At 27.5% G+C, this 20127-nt stretch overlaps 1 pseudogene; it reads right to left on the bottom strand.

The window, feature by feature from the left end:
* Nucleotides 1-700: 700 nt before the first annotated feature.
* LOC132935156 (peroxidase-like) lies at nt 701-18141 on the bottom strand (annotated as a pseudogene).
* Between the last annotated feature and the right edge of the window lie 1986 nt (nt 18142-20127).

The following is a 20127-nucleotide window of genomic DNA, read 5'->3' on the forward strand; positions in this document are numbered from 1 at the left end:
AATAGGTGTTGCAATTTAAAAAAAAAAATTTGTATTGCGCATGAGCATACTACAAGAGTTAAAAATTTGAAATTTGTCCTTAAATGTGTACTTCAGTACCCCTAAGCTATTGCAGCAAACCGTATTTCAATCTAAGATTATCGGGCTGAGATATTTAGTGGTACATTTAAAACGGGACACACTGTATATTTACGTTCAAAATATATATCCACCAACTATTACAGCAACTATATAGGTATGCTTTTTAATTGCAATTAGTACCTAATATAATATTATAGCCTATAATATTATATTCCTTATTGAGCATTCACATACCTGTCAATATAAAAAAATATACACAAAATTATAAATGTCATAAAATATCATGTTCGCTTGGTTCTATATGACGTATAGTTTCAAGTTTGTAATTTAATTTAAATTTTTCGTATCACATGATATATAATATATACTTATAATTATAGTCTATAGCATATATATTATGTTGTAAAATGTGATTGCAAGCGTTCATTTGTTTTACTATAATATGAATATATATATTATTTTATTGTCAACTATAGCTGCTAAACATATTATTAATATCTTATATTGTAATTACTATTATATTATTTTTTATTATTATGATAATGAAGATTAAAATAAAATTATAATATACTTTAAAGATTAAATACATATTTTTTTAGGAAATGTATTTCATGTTACATTTTAAGTTGCATTCAATTTGCGATTTGCATTGAAAATAATATATAATTTATTCGATGAATAAAAAATAAAAATAGAATAATAATTTTAAATATTGAATAAATTATGAGTATTAACAAAAAATAAATATTAATAGGTATAGTTAAATTATTTAATGTTACATAATAAGATACATTTAATTTCCAATTACTATTGGAAATAAAATATATTTTATTCGATGAATAGAAAATAAAGATAGAATATTAATAATAAAGATTGAATAATAAATTATGAGTTTTAAGATTTATTCAATTTTTAATTATCTTTAAAAATTAAATATTGTTGAGCTAATATTTATTCACACAAAACATAAAAACCAGTATTCGGGCCAAAGCAGAGCCGTCATTTAAGATGTTGCGGAGTATGCATACCTAAAATGTATCAAGATTGTATTTGGTCTGACTATAATTTTTCTGCGCCAGACAAAAATATTTTTTTTTTTATTGGCCTTAATGGGTCATTACAGTGAAATTTGTTGTCTCCGTCTTACAAGTGTGTAACTTAGAAAATTTTAGACTCATAATTAATTTAAGAATATTTATTATAAACAAGATATATAGGTAAAATGAAAATAAGGTTAGATTAAAGGCTGATTATTGATTATTTTTTTTAATCTATAACTTACACAATCTATACTAAAAAAAGTACAATAAGCCTAATGTAGGTTTTTTAAATAAAATTAAACGCAATGGCTTGAGTTACTTGAGGGAACAAACCATCCAGTGAAGGTACTTCCACTGATTATTGATTATTAAATTTAAAGTTATTTTTGAAATGTATCGACCATCTCTGACCAGTGATTGATGTTGATTTTTGGAATTAATTGGGAATTACAGAGTTGCAAATCAGCCATTGCAGGTATCAAAAATACTTTTTTCTGCATCATTCTGACATTATTGCTGTTATCACAAAAGATTCTGGCAAGCGTCACTTTTCTGATTTCTCTAATGATACATCTCATCGTTGGGCCAACCATTGAGTCTTCTTCGTGTTTCTCAAACAATGCACCTACCAAAAGTTCTATATCTCTCCAATGTTTGTATTGCTTCAATAGTCTATCAGTTGACTAAATATTATAATATACAGGAATAAATTAAGTACTATATCATTATTTAATATTTAATATATTTTTGAACTTACGCCTTCAACCATGATCTTGGATAAATCTTGTACACTTCTGATAGCTTTTAGTCGACAATATTTTCTAAATTCTGTGTATTTTGGTATACCATGATCGCGGGTTCGTTGTATATCCTAGCTGACGATGTCCATTCCGAACGCGTGGTTTGGATAAACACTGTATAAGTAATTTGTAAGCTGAAAAAAAATTCAAATCACTAATGTTAAATTATAAAAGTTAAACGTATAATATAGTCTGTTAAAAGGATTATCTAATGTAATGTCATTGCGTTATATTGATTGTATTTCAAAAACCTACCGTTTTAGTAAATAGCATATCAATTTTTTGTGTATTCTGCGTAGATAGCCCTCTGACAAGCTGATCCATGTAATTTAATAGTAAACCTGCAGTTGGTCGGTTGTAATGTTCCTTTAGTGAAAGACTTGCGTTGATCATTCGGCCTTCCGTATATAAACTAAAAAAAAAACGTAGGTTCATACAAATTAATAATTATAAGTAGGCTATATGCGATGATTCTCTTTAGAAACAAAAGCACAGCAATCGACATAATAATATATTCTTGTGTACATTATCAATTTTTAGGTTGGCACATGTATTAATTGTTGTCATATTATATTGTTGAGTCTACAATGTAGACAGTCGTCAATATAATTGTATTTAATATAATATAGGTAGTATAGGTGAAAATATATTTTAGTAACTTTTAAATGTAGATAGGTTAGACAACGAAGGAATCTGTGCTGAAGTGACAGTAGAATTTTTCTAATTTATAACACCGCCATTCGCGTGTATCAATAAACTTGTTTCTGATCTAAAACAGTGATTGAGTTTTATTTCAGCAATTTTACCTTCTTACATTTTAAAAATGAACAGTGGATGAGTATACGTTTATTTAAACCAAATAGTGCATGTTATATAAAAACTTGAGTCCTTCTAATTTAGAAGGAACCAACGTATTACCGACAACATATACTAACGTACTTCAACAGATTTTTCCACCTATTTTATTTCTTTTATTCAAAACACAATAGACCGTACTTATTTTCCTTTTTCCGCAAGGGGTCTCTATAATAATTGATTTGATAAATTTCATTGAATTAAAATTTTACACCATCCTTAACAGTGACACACTTGTAACCTACTGTACAGCAGATCGACATCCATTTACTCACTTTTTTTCTATGAATGTCATAAAACTTTATTTGTTGATTCAAAATACTTGAAAATTTAATACAAGGCTCCTACTATATTGTACAAAATTTTTCTTTTTTAATCCAAGTATTTCGATGTAATACATGATTCCTTATAAGATTATCTACCTTTATCAACAAAAAAAATGTCTATAAAAAAGTCAAATAAAATTTTTATGAGCTTTTGAAATTCAAATTTTTACAAATTTCAGTTGTTGTCAATTATTATATTATTAATTTTATAATAAAATCAATAGTATTCTATAGTAATGATGTCTTTTTTTTTTTGGTGTGTCTGTCATCGCTTTTTGGAGCAGTAAATGATTTACATGATTTGACAGTTACTGTCCGCCGGAGGGGCAATAAAATCATTTTCGATTACTTCAACACTCATCGAGTATTAAACTTACGACGCAGACGTGACAAAAAATATTTTTATTCAATTTCCCTAGTTTTATGTTTTGTGAACGTTGCTATAACTGTATAGGTAATGTATATTGATATATCCTTCTCTACTTGTCAATCTATTCAGGTGCATAACGAATATTATAAAAATTACATCTTATGGGTTAGTAATAATATTTTAAAATATACAATTTAATTGCAGTTAATATTGGATGATTTAAAACACATTATTGTTGTAAGATATCCTTTTTAAATTAGGGTGTAGTGTATCACAATATTGGGAAACTATAATTGCCTAAGCTCGACCAGAAATTTAAGTCTGCGCACGCCTATGTATATTCTTAATTTAATTATATGAAAAATTAATCAGTACTACCATTGATTATAAATACTACCACGTAGATAGGTACCTACTTGAAAAATTGTTTATCGTCGACGACACAGATATATAATATAATATATCTGTGGTCGATGATGACCGTTGACGGTACTCAATAGAGCTATACTATATAGTATAACATAGTATAAATAGTATAATAATATTATTTTGCTTTCATAATTTAATTAAAATATACTAACTAGTATAAAAAAAGGAAGTCTGTTAGAAAATAAAGTAAATATTTGGCTCCGAAATCCATTGGACCGGGACTGTTTGAACTGTGTACTAAAATTATGTGATACAATTTACAGATATTCTAATTATTAAGACTAATAAAAACCCATCATAATAACCATTTATAGTGTCTCCTTCACTATAATTACTTTTCATTTTGAATTTTTGAGTTTACTTAGTTGAGATATATTATTTAGTTATAGATAAGCAAGGACTTAGCACTGGCAGAGTTTCCATATCCCATGATAGGTAAGAAAACAAAACCGGCGGGTTTTGTATTAGACCTTTCTTATTACTTTTTTAGCCAACCGGTATTCTGGCCCGTTTTTTTCGAACCGAAAGTCTTACCTACATGGTTTGCACGAGGTGTTTGTGGCGCCGGCTACCAGTTTTTATTGTTTGGTAGTTTTTGACCTTCGGTCATCAGGTGTGCGAAAACAAGACGCCGAGTTTTGAATTGTTGTCAGAAATCAAGAATACATATTAGACCGGTTTTAAGGCTCTTTATAAACGAGTGTTAACTGCATGTGTTACATCGATCGGTTTATATAGACGATCCGAAAAATAAACCAGTAAGGCTGGCCATTCAATATTACTATTGATGATTATGATAATAATAATATTAATATAACCCCCATATGACGTATGTGAATATCGAACGGAGGACAGCAAAATGACACACGAAGAGATTCTGTTTCTGTGTGAATTACACATAACTAGACATGTGCTATATTAGGAATATTCCCGGAATATTCCCCAACCTCTCAGGAAATTTCTTTAAAAAAAAAATGTATTATTTTTATAATATTCAGTATTTAAATTTCAGTATGTTTATTTTTATTTTTTCAACATATATAAATGAAAGTTGGATCGTTTATTTTGTGATAATTGTACAGATTTTAATTAAGAAATTAAATTATAATTACTTAATAACTTTTTTTAAAGAATAAATATCTAAACTGACATAATATCAATAAAGAGCTGTCATTTGGATCATTTACAACCATAAGTTTAATTTAAAACTGAAACCTATGATCAATATTTTAAAACTTATTATATTCCCGGGAAATTCCTAAACTATATTCTCGGGAATTTGCCCATCACTACACACAACACACCATAATTCATATAAAAATAATTCGACGCGACTAAATTTTTATTATATTACATTAAACTTCCATGGCTAAAATGGAGACACAATGGAGTAACTATATTATTAAACAAATTCTAAGCTTGATCTAAATAATATATATAAATATTAAAATATTATATCGACCAAACTATGTTACGCTAAAAAACAGGATATTTATTACAGTTTGGTATGTTTCAATATAAGGTAAGTATTACAATGGATTTCAATATTTAATATTAGGTCTCTTTGAATTACTTAAAAATAAAACATTGTAATTTTGATTATCGTTTTATTTTTATTCATTCACTAATTTATATCCACCATATTTTTTTAATTACAATAAAAAATACATTAAAAATACATATCATTATCTGCAACTCTGCAAGCAGCAATAACGTCTGGATCTCGAATTTTCTAATGATTAAAATCGATGGGCAATATATTATTATACAAATTAAACTCTGATATTAAACTCTACAAATGAAAGTTGTCCTATCGATCCACTTATTTTTAACCACTGTGGATTATCAATATATTATTTATTAACTCAATTATAATATTATTATCAGTTTTAATTTAGTGTCTTGGCCTGTTTCAAAAGTGAAATAAAATTTCCCTTTTTCTATGATCAATTTTAGTTACTTACACGTCAAAAACACAGTTTACTTGCCCTTAGGTGTGGACTCTTGTTGACAAAAATAAATATTGATTTAATTTGGATATAAATATATAAAAATATATAATATATTAATATGTGTGATGTACTGATGTGTCTCCAGCCAGTGCTCGAAATGGACAGGAACGCACCGGAACGGCGTTCCGGTTCGTAATATAAACTTTGCGTCGGTTCCGGTTGGTGAAAATTAAAATTTAAGAGTTCCGGTTCGTAAAAATCGACAGTAACCCAATCTAGAGGATTAAATTTTATAAAATTTTCTTTCGACAAAATATAATATACTTAATATAGAGAGAAGTTCAATTTTTTGGTTTTTGGTTTTTGGTGCAACTCTAAAACAAATGACCGTAGGTACATGAAATGTTGACTGAATGTTTATATTAGCATTTTCTATACACTATAACATTTTCAGTTTCCATTTTTCTATAAATATCAATAAAATTGTATTTCTGGGTAAAAAAGCGTGAAAATTTAATGCAAGGCTCCAGATATATCGTTACGATAGCAGTTGAAAAATATTAAAAATACATTGGCACAATTTTTTTTTATAAGTATTTAAAGTTCAAATTTTGACAAAATTTATCAAATTTAAAATTTAATAATTATTTTGTAGTTAAAAATTTATAAAATGTTCAACTTTTATAGCTAAGGATTGAACATTTAAGACAAGGTTCCACGTAAATAGGCTATATATAAATAACTTTATTCACAATAATATCATCAAATATACTTGGTAATGTCATAGGCTGTCTGAACGTTTTCGTTTAGAATCATTTTCCTTATACAATGATATTATATCATTGAATTCAAATTTAACACCATCCATTACACTTGTAACCTACTGTACAGCAGAGCGACATCCACTTACCCACCTTTTTTAAGCTTAAAATTACTCATATTATTTGTATCTTTTTAACTTATTATATTGTATTGTTAAGTAAACACGAATTGAAATAATTAAAACAATATTATAATCCGCATATTAATTTTATGAGCGTTCCGGTTCGTAAAATTTTCCATTTCGAGCACTGTCTCCAGCTATTTCAAAATCCTACAACTAGTGGTTCTATTTAGTATTTTGTAACAACGGACAATGTAAAATTCTAATCCAAAAAATAAATTACCAATATCAAACCCCTTTACACGCGGTTATGGCGTGGCTATTTTGCCCCCGTCTGATTTTAAAAGCTGCACGATGTCACGATGTGCTCGGTGGTTTTCGATTAACCATTATTGTGTTATATTAGCGCAAAAACATGCCTATATTTATAGACAATTATTATCTTGTGTAGGTACTAAGAAATTATTATCCCAATGATCAATTGGTAATTAATAGTTGGATTACATTTATTATTTTTAATATAAATACATATTGTGTGGATAATATATATTACATAATAGGTACATATATTACATATGTAGATATGTGTGGACGGCTGGAACCCGATTGAGCACAGTTTACCTTTTTCATTACCCAATTGAGCATAGATACAATTAAACAATAGAAATCCAAAATATAACACGATTGAGCATAGAAATAAGTACAATGTTGCCGTTCCACAAATCAAAATAAAAATTTAAAAAAATTGAAATATTTACAGGAATTATTTTATAATAATCATCAAGCTATTAATTAGTGTATAAAAATATAAAATGAAATTATTTTACAAATATATACAATATACATAGTTTATGTCCAATACAGATTAGTCTTAAAGTTAATAATAAAATAATAATTACATAATATAAGAAAAAATATTAAATTTCATTTGTTTTATAAATATATAATATAATTCATATCCTATACAGATTAGTCTTAAAGTTAATTTATATATTTGATTTGAATATTTGTATTATGTGTCAACGTTTTAAAGTGGTATCCCTAAATACTTGTTTCCCACTTTGAATAAATATTTTAGTAAATCTTTAGAACATTTATTTCTTAAATATTCATCGTAAGCCATTATAGTTGCATTAATTTTTTGCATTTCAATAAAACTCATACTTTTATAACTGTCGGTTTCAATTGACCGAATTTTTGTCATCGTTTCAGCTTGCGTTTCTTGTAAAACCATATAAATATTCCCACCGGCTTTATATATAGGTACTAGTATTTCAAAATACGAGTGTAGCCTAGCTGGTTGTAGTCGGACAGAAAAATTGGCAACGTTGCATTCATTTGACTGTGCTCAATCGGATTGTTAAAAAATATGGATCGTGCTCAATCGGGTTGTTTCAAAATAGGGACCGTGCTCAATCGTGTTTCACCGGTGTGGACATGCGTGAAAGTAGGTATGCATGTTTGTGTCTAATGAAAGAAAAGGAACATAATAATATATTAATATGTGCTTGCGAGTAGTTGTTTTTTAAGTTACCCATTTGGTCTGGTCAAAACTTTTGCCCCCTCTATTAAAAACTGAAATGACGCCACTGAGTGTTTTTAACTGTAATAGTAATAAATATAGGCCTACTTGATAGCGATTAGCGGTAACATACCGATAGACAATGGACGGTGGATGTGTTCCTATATTACAATTTATTTTTATAGCCTAAAAAAACCTAGGAGAACATTTTTAACAGGTCATAGAATTTCCGATAGCTTTCTGATATTAAGAAACTGTTAACTAATTAATCAAAGGTTATATTAAATTCTATTTAGAACTTAGGATATAAAAACTACTGATTTTTATAACAATTTAAAAGAGGGCCCTACTATAGGCTATAGCTATGTTATGATAAGATAAATTAAATTATTTATCTGAGTAATCACTGTAGTTTTTTAAAAAACCCTAGTCCATGTACAAAATGTGTCCGCTCCACTGAGCATCCCCTGGAAATAGTTCTAGTGCCGTGCCTGATAGTTATTAGTATAGTATAGTGTAAACTGCAAGAATTCATATTTGCTTATATTTAGTTAATATATTATTAAATATATTCTGTTAATTAAACACAAAATAAATCCATAACATTTTCAATTTAACTACTATAAACTGTTTATTTTATTATGATTGCTTCAAACAGTAATTCAAGAAGGTGTTCAAGAAGTGGTCCAAATGTATGTTTTATTGCAAATTATAAAATACTGAGTAGGTATAATACATTATTATAAATAATTATATCTATTTTAGTAACAGTAAAAGATCTGAAGGAGAGAATACATTTGTTATCCAATTTGTTCTACACTTGTGCCATTAGAACTCAATATTGTTGTGATATTTAAAATCTCTTAACACACGATCTGCCTATGAATTTCGACTGTAAATTTTCAGAAATTTATGACCTTCCTAAATAATGTATCAAACCGTCGTGGAGTGGTAGGTAAGCCAGTAACTGGACGGATACCTACGGTATGTCGATTATGTCGATATTGATCCATAATAATAAGGTAATAATATTAATACATACGTATTCAGGTATTGTTTTAATACAATTTTGGATTTAAGACTATTATATTATTAATAATTGTAAATTGTAATAATCGTTTAAAAAATTGTATGTTCAAAGTAAATATGTTTATTTTTTTTCTAGAATTTTAGGATGTTGTGTTGTATTTATTTATATTTTTGATAAAAAAACTCTCTTAAATTAAAATAATACTCTCGTTATGTTACTAGAATATAACTCATATAATTGAAAATCAAATTTACTTTTTAACTCTAATTAACTATTATGCAGAAGTATAATTAAAATATAAATCAAAATAATTTGAGAGGATTAGATGATGATAAGCTTCTGTTAAACACAATACAAATCTAAATTGATCACGTTTTAATAAAACATGGTATTTAGCATAATATTAAGATAAGACTATGATACTATATATTTTGTCATAAGAATATAACATTCCAAGCTGCTTGTATGGTTTTTATTCACAAAGTATTAATTTTTTTAAGGAAAAAATAAATAATAGATCAACCCTTTTCTGATTGAAATTAATTAATTTATTTTTGTGTTCTACATGGAATTTAATTATCTGAAAATATTCAGTTGTCCACGAGTTATCCATATTCCTGTGAAGTTGTTATTGTCCGCTGAAATACCCTAAACGGTCAACTATATTTTATTTCCTCTTGACATGTACTATCGAGTGCGTGGGCATAACCATCTACACTAATACACAAACACACAGTACACACTCACGAGATCGTGCGACTACGTAACGATATGTCAATTAAGTTGCCAATAATTTGCTCCTTAATAAACACCAGCACCGGGTGCCTTGATTAAAAATTACTAATAAAGAAAATCACAATAATGGATAGGTTACACGAGAAATCGAGTGAATATCAAATGTTGATACTACTCTATAGTAGATATCTATTTGTAACGCAAAATTCTTATATATATGAAAAAAATGTTAAATTATTGATTAGAACAAAAGTTATTTCATTTGTCAGGTTTTGCTGTTACATTCTATATAATATATTATGTTATACCTAACTTATAAAGTATGATGTGATTTAAACATTATTTTTACAATAAGTTGTAATATATTATTATTAAATTTAAATTTAAAATTCATTTAATTAATTCAACAAAAAACACAAAAAAAAAATGATTACTTTCAATACCACGCTTGGGAAATAAACGAGTATTTATATTATATTGATACAATTATAACTGTTAGGTACCTAGTAAGATACCATTCCCTCCTATGTAGAATCTAAGACCTAAGTTACCTACTTAGATATACCAAATTATAACACGTTTAATATAATTGGTTATGAGTATATGACTTCAGACTAATTTATATTATATACTTCATATACCAATATAATATTATAATTTATAATATTACAAAGTGTCAATTTTTCTACTTTTAATGTTCTACCATATAAAGTGATCTATAAGGCTATAATAGAACCATAGTGCAATAGGAACCTAGTTGTAAAAGGTACTATATAAAGGTACTATGTAAATGTCATAATGTAGTTGACTCATGAGTGATTTGCTTAGAAATAAGATACAGGCCACTTAAATCATGTTTCAAGTAATTTTATTTTACAATTTAAAAATAAAAATCTTATCGTTAAATAGGTAATAGAAATGTGAAAACCACGATAGAAACAAAATTTAAAAATATGTAATTATTCCTGTCATTCTGTCTCTGGCATAAAATTGAAATTAATTAAACTGCACCTTTTCGCATCAAATTAAATCACAACAAAAAATATATTTAGAAATGTAAGAATATTCATTGAAAAACCAATTTTAATAAAAATTACACAATGTATTATAAAAATTATAAAAAATATCCTATTATAAAAAAATGTCATAAATATGAAGTTAAGAACAAAAATAAATAAACTTTTAACAAAACATACACAATTAAATATTATACCGGGTAATTCTTTTATCATTTAACACTCATTATTTTAAAAAATATAAATGTTTTTGAAAAAAGAATAATTTTTAACTATGACAACGTACAGTTTTATTTTCATATTCCAAAGCAGAAGTATTTGAATACACACAGGGATGGGCAAGATACTCAAAAATCGATACTAGATACTAGATACTTGGATTTGGAGTATCGAGGTACTAGATACTCGATACCTACATTTTAAGTATTTAGATACTTGATACTCGATACATTTGAAAAAATTAGTCAAAGCCTATGACGCATAGGATTTTTTTTAAATTTTATTTATACACAGTTAAGTAGGTTATGAATCTAGACAAATGCATTTAAATTTAAAATTCCAAATATTAGTATAAATATATTATAAGTCAATCGTTAAATTAAATAAATAAATAATAATAAAAAAAAATTATAGATAGGTATCATATCATATTCTTAAAGACGTAAAGTCCCATTCAACGTGTATTTGTGATGCGTCCCAGTACACAGATATAACTTAATATGACTAATAGGTTGAAAAATAATTTCGTACAAGTGGCACTGCAATTAAATTATGGATTTATAAATTTAAATTCACAGTGCATATTATTTTACATATATTATAGTATTATATTAAAACATAGTCAAACAGTCACGGTTGGTAAATAGGCGAGTAAAAATTAATAAAAAATTAATTTTTCAAAGTATCGAGTATTTTTTAACAAAATTATTTTGTGAAATACTCGATACTTAGTCTAAAAATGTATCTCGATACAAGATACTCGATACTTCATATAATTGTATCGAGATACAAGATACAAGATACGTATCTTAGATACTGCCCATCCCATGATACCCAAAATAAAATTTAGGACGAGTAGATTATAAGTTATTAGTTACAAGTATTTTAAGTTTTGAAGAGCACACAAGAGTAGAACGAGGTTACCCCACATTATTTTGGACCAATACACCGCTCATATCAACTTTAAAACTTTTTATGCGCCAACAATTGGTTCATAATAAAATAATCACCTAGTGTATATTTATCAAAGGTAAAAATTAAATAACGGTATTAACAGATGACTGTGCGGATTTTATTATACATCCATGTTTAAACATATATTTCAACTAATTTATAATTTATTATGATCATCAATATATCAATAAATAATCCATAAACATTTAAAATTAAAATGATTTCAAAGTAGTGTATTTGTATACATTTAATTAAGCAATACAACTACCTACCTATAATCAATTTGTTTATTAAAGATTATTTAAAATTTAAATAAAAAGTTAAAAGAAATAAAATTTGACTATTATTCTGTTATGAATGTTTATGAGACTTATCATAATTCAACTGTAAATAGATTAAATAAAATATATAAGTACCTAATAATATTGCTATCACATTTTTCCTTTATTGATGGCTCAAAGATAAAATTGTTTATAAATCAGAGGAGCATTTGACTTTATGGTGTGGGGGAAATTAAAAGGGCATTAACCATATTTATGAATATTTTAAAATTTTATTTTTTATAAAGCAGTATGTTTACATCGCAGGGATGATTATTTACCTGAATTATACAACTACAAATCCCCATATATCTCATCTACTCAATTGAATAATTTATTCAATGCAAGACTACATTTAAAATATATATTGTAACTAATTAAGTTAAATTATAAATTTATTACTCACTAAGTCAAATTAAATTAAATTATAAATATTTTTAACAAAATATTATATTAACTGCTTACTTTTTATTTGAGATGTGTAGGAACATGTTGGTATTTATAGGTATTCCATAACATTAATGTCCATTACAACACATTTATTGAGTTTAGTATTAGGGCTAAGAACTGCACTTCCTAAAATAAACAAAAATTGAAAAAAATACAAAACTATTAAATTAAATACTATACTTAAACTAAATTGAGATTAATAAGGAAAATCTTAGTACGTTAAAACTCTTTAGAGACTGATCATCATGCAATTATTTAATATCTGTCTCAATACATTGACCTGAATTTGGAATTTATTTTGTAGTCTAAAAATATATTAGGTATACAGTTCAAATTAATGCTACATTACCTACCACTGGTATATTTTAAAATCATTTATTAACATTTTATCGTGTATCCAGCCCAAAAAAATATTTATTTTAAAAAAACTATTATAAGTAATTTGAATAAATTGAATATTATATTTCAAAAAGAAAAATATAACAAAAAGTAGAAAAGTAATCGTATTCCTCATTAGTATGTAGTTGATTAAAATCGACCAGATAAAATATTTTATTAATACACACAATAAATCATTTTCTAACACATTACACATCATGAATTACTTACATAAACATTTAATGAAGACAATTCGTTCAATTACTAGTATATTACATGCTTCAGTATACTTTGGTATTTGAATCCAACATTTTTTTTTAGAATTTTTAATCAATTGTTTTTATTGGTTTGGAAGCTTATTACAGTACAAGGTTGTGTTGTATTCTATATTGACACCGTAAAATAAACAGATTCTTAAATAATTATAATGGATTATATAAAAATTTTTTAAGCATCGCAGCATTAAATTTAAAATGACCTTCCTATTGTTAATTTTGGAAGCTACTAATTGTTGTCAGCTAGTAGCGAGGCTGGGCGAGTTTATGATTTTTTTTAACTCAGTCAAGTTAATATGCACTGAAAGGACTGAAAAGGACTGTAAAATTTAAAAATAATTAGAGATATACTCTAAGGACTAAATCCAACAGAATTATTGAATGTTGATCTTACACCACTTGATATGGTTAATATGAAGTATGCTATCATTACGTCAGTCGATGTAAAACGTTCATTCAGTCAATGCAAAAACATTTTATGACCAAATTGTCGCCAATTTACATTTTTAAATCTTAGACAATATTATGTAGTTTCACATTGTTTTAATAATTAGATAAGAGATAAGATTTTTATATTTATTTTTATTGTTTAGCGGTTTTTACATATTCCAATTTTTTTTTACATATTTTGATGTAATTTTAAGTATTATAACCAACATAAATATACGTTTATGGTTATGGAATTATCTTATATGACTCTTACTTGTTCCTTGGGTCAAAAGTACAATCGGAACACACAGCTGGCACCGAACGACCGTAGTTCATAAAACGAATATGGTTTCTGAAAAATGGATCTTTACCCGGTATCACTACTTGCAAGCTCAACTCGAGGTGTATGTCTCGAGGCATGAGCTCCTTCCGGCTATTTGAACAACAGCTCACGGACTTATTACTATTCACTAAGGATTTAATATTAATTTACATTCATTAATTACGATTAATCAATATATATGGTTATGTGTTAATCCTACTCATTCTAGAAATTTCCGCGTGAGATTGATCATGGCCTACAAAAATCGTCCAGTACGCCATTGCCATAGTTTTGAAGTAATCTGGTGAGTGCTCGTCTTTGACAAATTCAACCCTCAGCTTTCTAGGACTTGGTTTGTAAGACGAAAAAGAATCTTCGAAAACTTCTGTTTGGACAGTAAATGAGATTACATCACTAGATACGCACAAAGGTAAATTATAATGTTATAATAATTACCATTAAAACTATCCATATAGTTATTAAGAGCAAACGTTTATAGAGCCGTGGATGCTTTTCCCGAGGAGGAACGTTTCAAGTTATTACAAGAACCGTCAAGACTACGATACTTCAAGTTCATCCTGATGCATGCAGTTTTGTTGTAATACATGGACACACAAATCTTACCCGAAGATGTTTTGTCTAGTTTCACTTTTGATAAGTCTATGGCACATTGTCCTCCAGCACTATCAAGATAATTGAAATAGTCGTTAAATTTATGCATATTAAGAATATTTTTTTTTTAATGAGATTTATATTGTATATACATTTAACATTCTCTATTGCGTATAAAGAAGGAAGCTTCAGAAATAATTTCTGCATGCCAATATAATGAATACAGTTCTTCGGAAAGCTAAGAATCGATCAATAGTCCATGCACAGGGCTTCCAATTTCCATACTCAACTCATATTCTATATCCATCCCATGTTTTCCAATATCACGGACAACTGTTTGAATATGATCATCTAATTCCAGAAGCTTGAAGCAAGTTTGAAGCAAACAAATAGATTTCCTGTAGTACCTACTTATAAACATGAGATAAATTATTAAAAAAACTATCATTCATTCGGTTTGGATATTGGATATAAATAGTTTAGTATTGCTATTAGAAGAACACATTAATATAATTAATCTACAAAAGCTTAGCGAAGAGTGTAATTATTGATGACTAACAGCATTATGTAGATTATTCTGAACAAAAATTTGGTTACAACTTACGAGGCATTAATTTGTTGTTTTTATAATGAAGTAAAACATTTTTTAGTTATTTATTTGATCATTAAATTATTATTTATATTGTCAAGCATTTATTTGTTGTAAATTTAAAGCTACATCAAGTAGAGGATTCTGTACAATAGGATTTAATGATTTGATCATTAGGTTCCCCTACTAATATTATACAACAATAATTAATATACAATCATAATATTCTAAAATGGTTTATAGTTTATACACAATAATTATATTATATTATATTACTTTAAGCTTATTTAACAAATTTTCCAACAATAAATAGTGATTATGAACATTGTTTTGCAATAATAAAAATTGTATTTTAACATTGTATTTCATGGGCCACTAAATTATGTTAAAGGAAACATTAGCTCACTATTGATTGATTCAATATTTAGTAATTGTTTATGTAACCAGGTATATATATTATTATATTATTTTTACAGTATCAATAAATTTTTAACTCACTTAACAGATATTTTATTTTTTAATGTATTATAATTATCAAAAATCCATAATATGTCATTCATTGAATTATATTCTTCTCTTAAATATGCATTGAATACACGCATTTTTTCGAAATGTTGTGTCAATTCTTTTGTCATTTCCCACCAAGTATCATCAGTTTTTAATTCTCCAAATAACATCATATTTTGTCCTGTTGTATCAACAATATCAGCACCTATACCTAAAAAGATAAAAACAAATTTAATTAAAAACCCTATCGTGTTTTAAAAACAACAAATATCTTACTATCACAAGTTGATGTAACAGTAATATCTATGTTAATTGGAAGTTTAGATTCATAGTCCGTGTCTGGTACAAATCTGTATATATAATGTTCTTGTAAAACATATTGTATTTTAGAAATCAATAACCATAATCCTAACTGTTACTGAAAATCATAATAATATTACAAGTTTTCAAACAATTTAATAATTACAGCTAATACAAATTAATACCAGAACTTAAAAGTACATAATATTAACGTAACAATTTGTTCAAATATGTTTTTATGATGATCTTACGTGTAACATTACTATAAACAGATGGTTCATAAATTTCTTCTTAAACCTTAGGAAATGAATCCAATTATTTTACAATAGGTATTAAGTGTTAATTTATTTCCTCTGTATCTCAACATTTTAATTATCTACAACAAAATAATAATTGTATAAAATTCATTATTTCTCATAACATCATAATACATTTACCTAAATAGTTATTTTAAATAGTTAAATATTAAAATATTAACAGTGTAAACAGTGAGAGGAAGTAATAATTTAATGGAAACAAATAGCAACAACCAATTATTTTGTTATAATATGTAAGCATACAAATATTTAGGTAAAATGACACTTAGTACGGTTGATTATTTAAAATGCATAACCCGGACAATTTGTACGGTCAGGTAAAAAGGTAGATTGCAGAACGCGGACACTTTGCACGATCAGGTAAAACTTTAAATTGCAGAACACGGACACTTTATACTAATATATTATATTTAATACAAACATGTCAGAAGTCATGAACAGACCATGTTATTAAGCTTAAATATTATTTGGTAGATTTAATTATCTTATACATTCAAAATAGGAGAGAATTATTACCTATCAAAAGTAATTTTTACTTGTCATTTCGCCATACTGTACACATTTTTAATTTACTTTTTAACATATTATTTGGTAATAATGTAATACAATTATTATAATTTATAATCATGTTTGATTATTTTGATAATTTCAAGATTTTTAGGTCATCAAGTTTCTAAATTAATTAAAAATATATTATAGCACCAATTAATATTCGGCTGTTATCTAACCAGTTTGTTAAAAAAACTGATTATTATGACTGTTGTTCATATACTATATTTTAAAACACTTTTAATTGACTTTTTGTTTTAATTTTTAATTTTTACATTTTAATAATTGACATTATTTATACTTACTACTTAGATATATAACTTGTATTTACTCTACTTATGTTTTATGTATATAATAGTACAAACTGTCTGCGGTCTGAATTGAACATTTTTACCCAACCGTACAAAGTATCCGCAATCAGCAATGTACCTTTATACCCGACCATACAAAGTGTCTGCGTTTTGCACTTTTATTGGTCGACCATACAAAGTGACCTAGAACCAAATATTAAAATAAAAAACAATTGAAAACTGCACAAATCGACCATTCCTTAATTATCATGTGTAAACTTACTTACGATTTTATTTAAATATTATCAACTTAATTCCTATGAGCTAAATGCCTAGATGTGCTATATTTTATGAAACAAATGGAACAATAAGAATACAACTGAGTAATATAGTTAATCCCTGCAAAAGCCTATAAAATAGGAATATACTTTTCGCAACATTTTAAGTAAATGCTGCGTTAATACAATTATTGTTAAAATTACCAGTTGACAATGAGCAATAATTGGAATAGAATAAATACAAACTAATATTGAATACTATATTATTATGTTGGAAACTCCTCTTCTACCTAAGTACTCGAATAATAGAAAAACTTACCGTTATTTTTGTTATCATCGTCGACGTCCTATCATTTATCAACAAAATCAAATTTTGTCATCAACACCGCTCCGCATTGCCCACAAATCATACGGTCGATTTCCTGGAGCAAATGTACTTTACCACCACATTCAAATTGTTCGATTATTTCTTTCGGAACTTATTTATATTAACTATTTAGGAACAATGGTGCAATCAGAATTTGTCGTAAACCATTATTTTAAAAGTTATAGCTGTTACGTCCTAACCGACGTCGATATATACATCAACGCAGAAATAGAATACGTGATGTACTAGGTATGATGAATGTTTATTAACGTAGTACAAAAATACAATGTTATAATATAAAGATAGAATATAAACTGTGAGTGGTGTTACGACCTGACTCTGAAGATCCCTAACCGTCTGAAGAGCTCTTGTCCTGGGCTTCTATATATATGATTGTGTCCTTTGGAGTGGGTGGTTGTAGTAGTGGCTAAGCTCGGTCATGAGACAGAGTTCGGGTCTCGTATTTGGTATGCTGGTCGACTCGTATCCTGCGTATGGGCGTTGGCTTTCCAGGAAAGATACGTATGTGACGGCACCTTCTATACTTTAATTGTTTTCTCTACGATTTTGCAACGACCTCCGCATGTTATACTATACTAATTGCCTTATTAGTTATAGTGTCAAATATTATTAGAAACGTGCGGCGCGCTGTACATAGTTAATATATGATTAATTAATACGTGGGTACGTAACATAGCCATCCAAAGTTTGGGTTATTACGTTTATACGCATGCGCGCCACACTACTTTAATGTCGCGCGCAACGCCTATAGTTAATTTCAAATTTTTTTATACGTATTTTAACGACTTAAGAATGATGGTGAAATCACAATTTGCCCGATCAGCGCTGCGCTCGGACAAAAAAATCAAAAATATCCCCCAATTTGCTGTGTAAAACCACCTTGGGGAGGCCTCGATATTAAACAAAGATGTTAAAAAGCACATAATGTGATAGCGTTGCACTCCCTCGCTACGCTGCGCTCGGACAACGATAAAAAGACACGATAAACGTAGCGTTGCGCTCATGCGTAAAAAACGCAAAATTGCTGACTTCCAAAGGCCATAACTTCAAAACCAAGTCCTACCGACAAATTATGATTGTACCATTGTTCTTAAATAATTAAAACAAGTATGTTCCAAAAAAAACAAAATCAAAAAATTTGCATGTGGTGGTAAAGTGCATTTTAGCCCTATAGGTTAACTCAGTTATTTGTACCGTATCGTGAAAATGTTCATTGTCTACCGTGAAACCCGAAACAATAAATTATAAGTTGTAACGCAGTTCAGTAATATTGCACACATACAAATCGTGCCTACGCGGGACATGATAAGGACCCTGTATGTTTTGTTGCATTACAACATTTCTAGGGCACTTACTAAAATAAAGCAAGGTATTACACCAGACAGTGACTTAGAATTTATAAACATCCCTGAATTTATGATTAAAATTAAAGGCTTGTCATGGCCTAAGGTTAGCCATTTTAGGTTTTTTAAATGTTGAATGTAGCATTTTTTTGTACAACTCAATAATTTTATAATTTATAATATTTTTATAGCATAATTATTTGAAATGCATTCTTATGACAACTGATCAAATATATATTGTAAATATGTTTTTAAGGATATTGAATTATCTGTCTACATAATAATGTGTCTAACAACTCTAACATAACATAGCATGACAATATGTCTATAGGTATAGCACCGTGTTTCACAATATATCAATAAATGCATATCAGTTAATGCTTTTTGTAAATTGTTTGTAACTCAAAGCTAGCTTTAAAAATTAAATATAATAAAAAAGCCAATGCGATGCTCTAGATAATAATCGTACCTATAAATTCTATAAATGGTCCATTAACTCTATTTTTTAAACCAACTGAGCGAAACGTGATCTGCTTGGCTTGAAATGTGCTAGTTACGCACTTGTAAG

Source organism: Metopolophium dirhodum, chromosome 1 (genome assembly GCF_019925205.1).
Source record: "Metopolophium dirhodum isolate CAU chromosome 1, ASM1992520v1, whole genome shotgun sequence".
Classification (NCBI taxonomy): Eukaryota; Metazoa; Arthropoda; class Insecta; order Hemiptera; family Aphididae; genus Metopolophium; species Metopolophium dirhodum.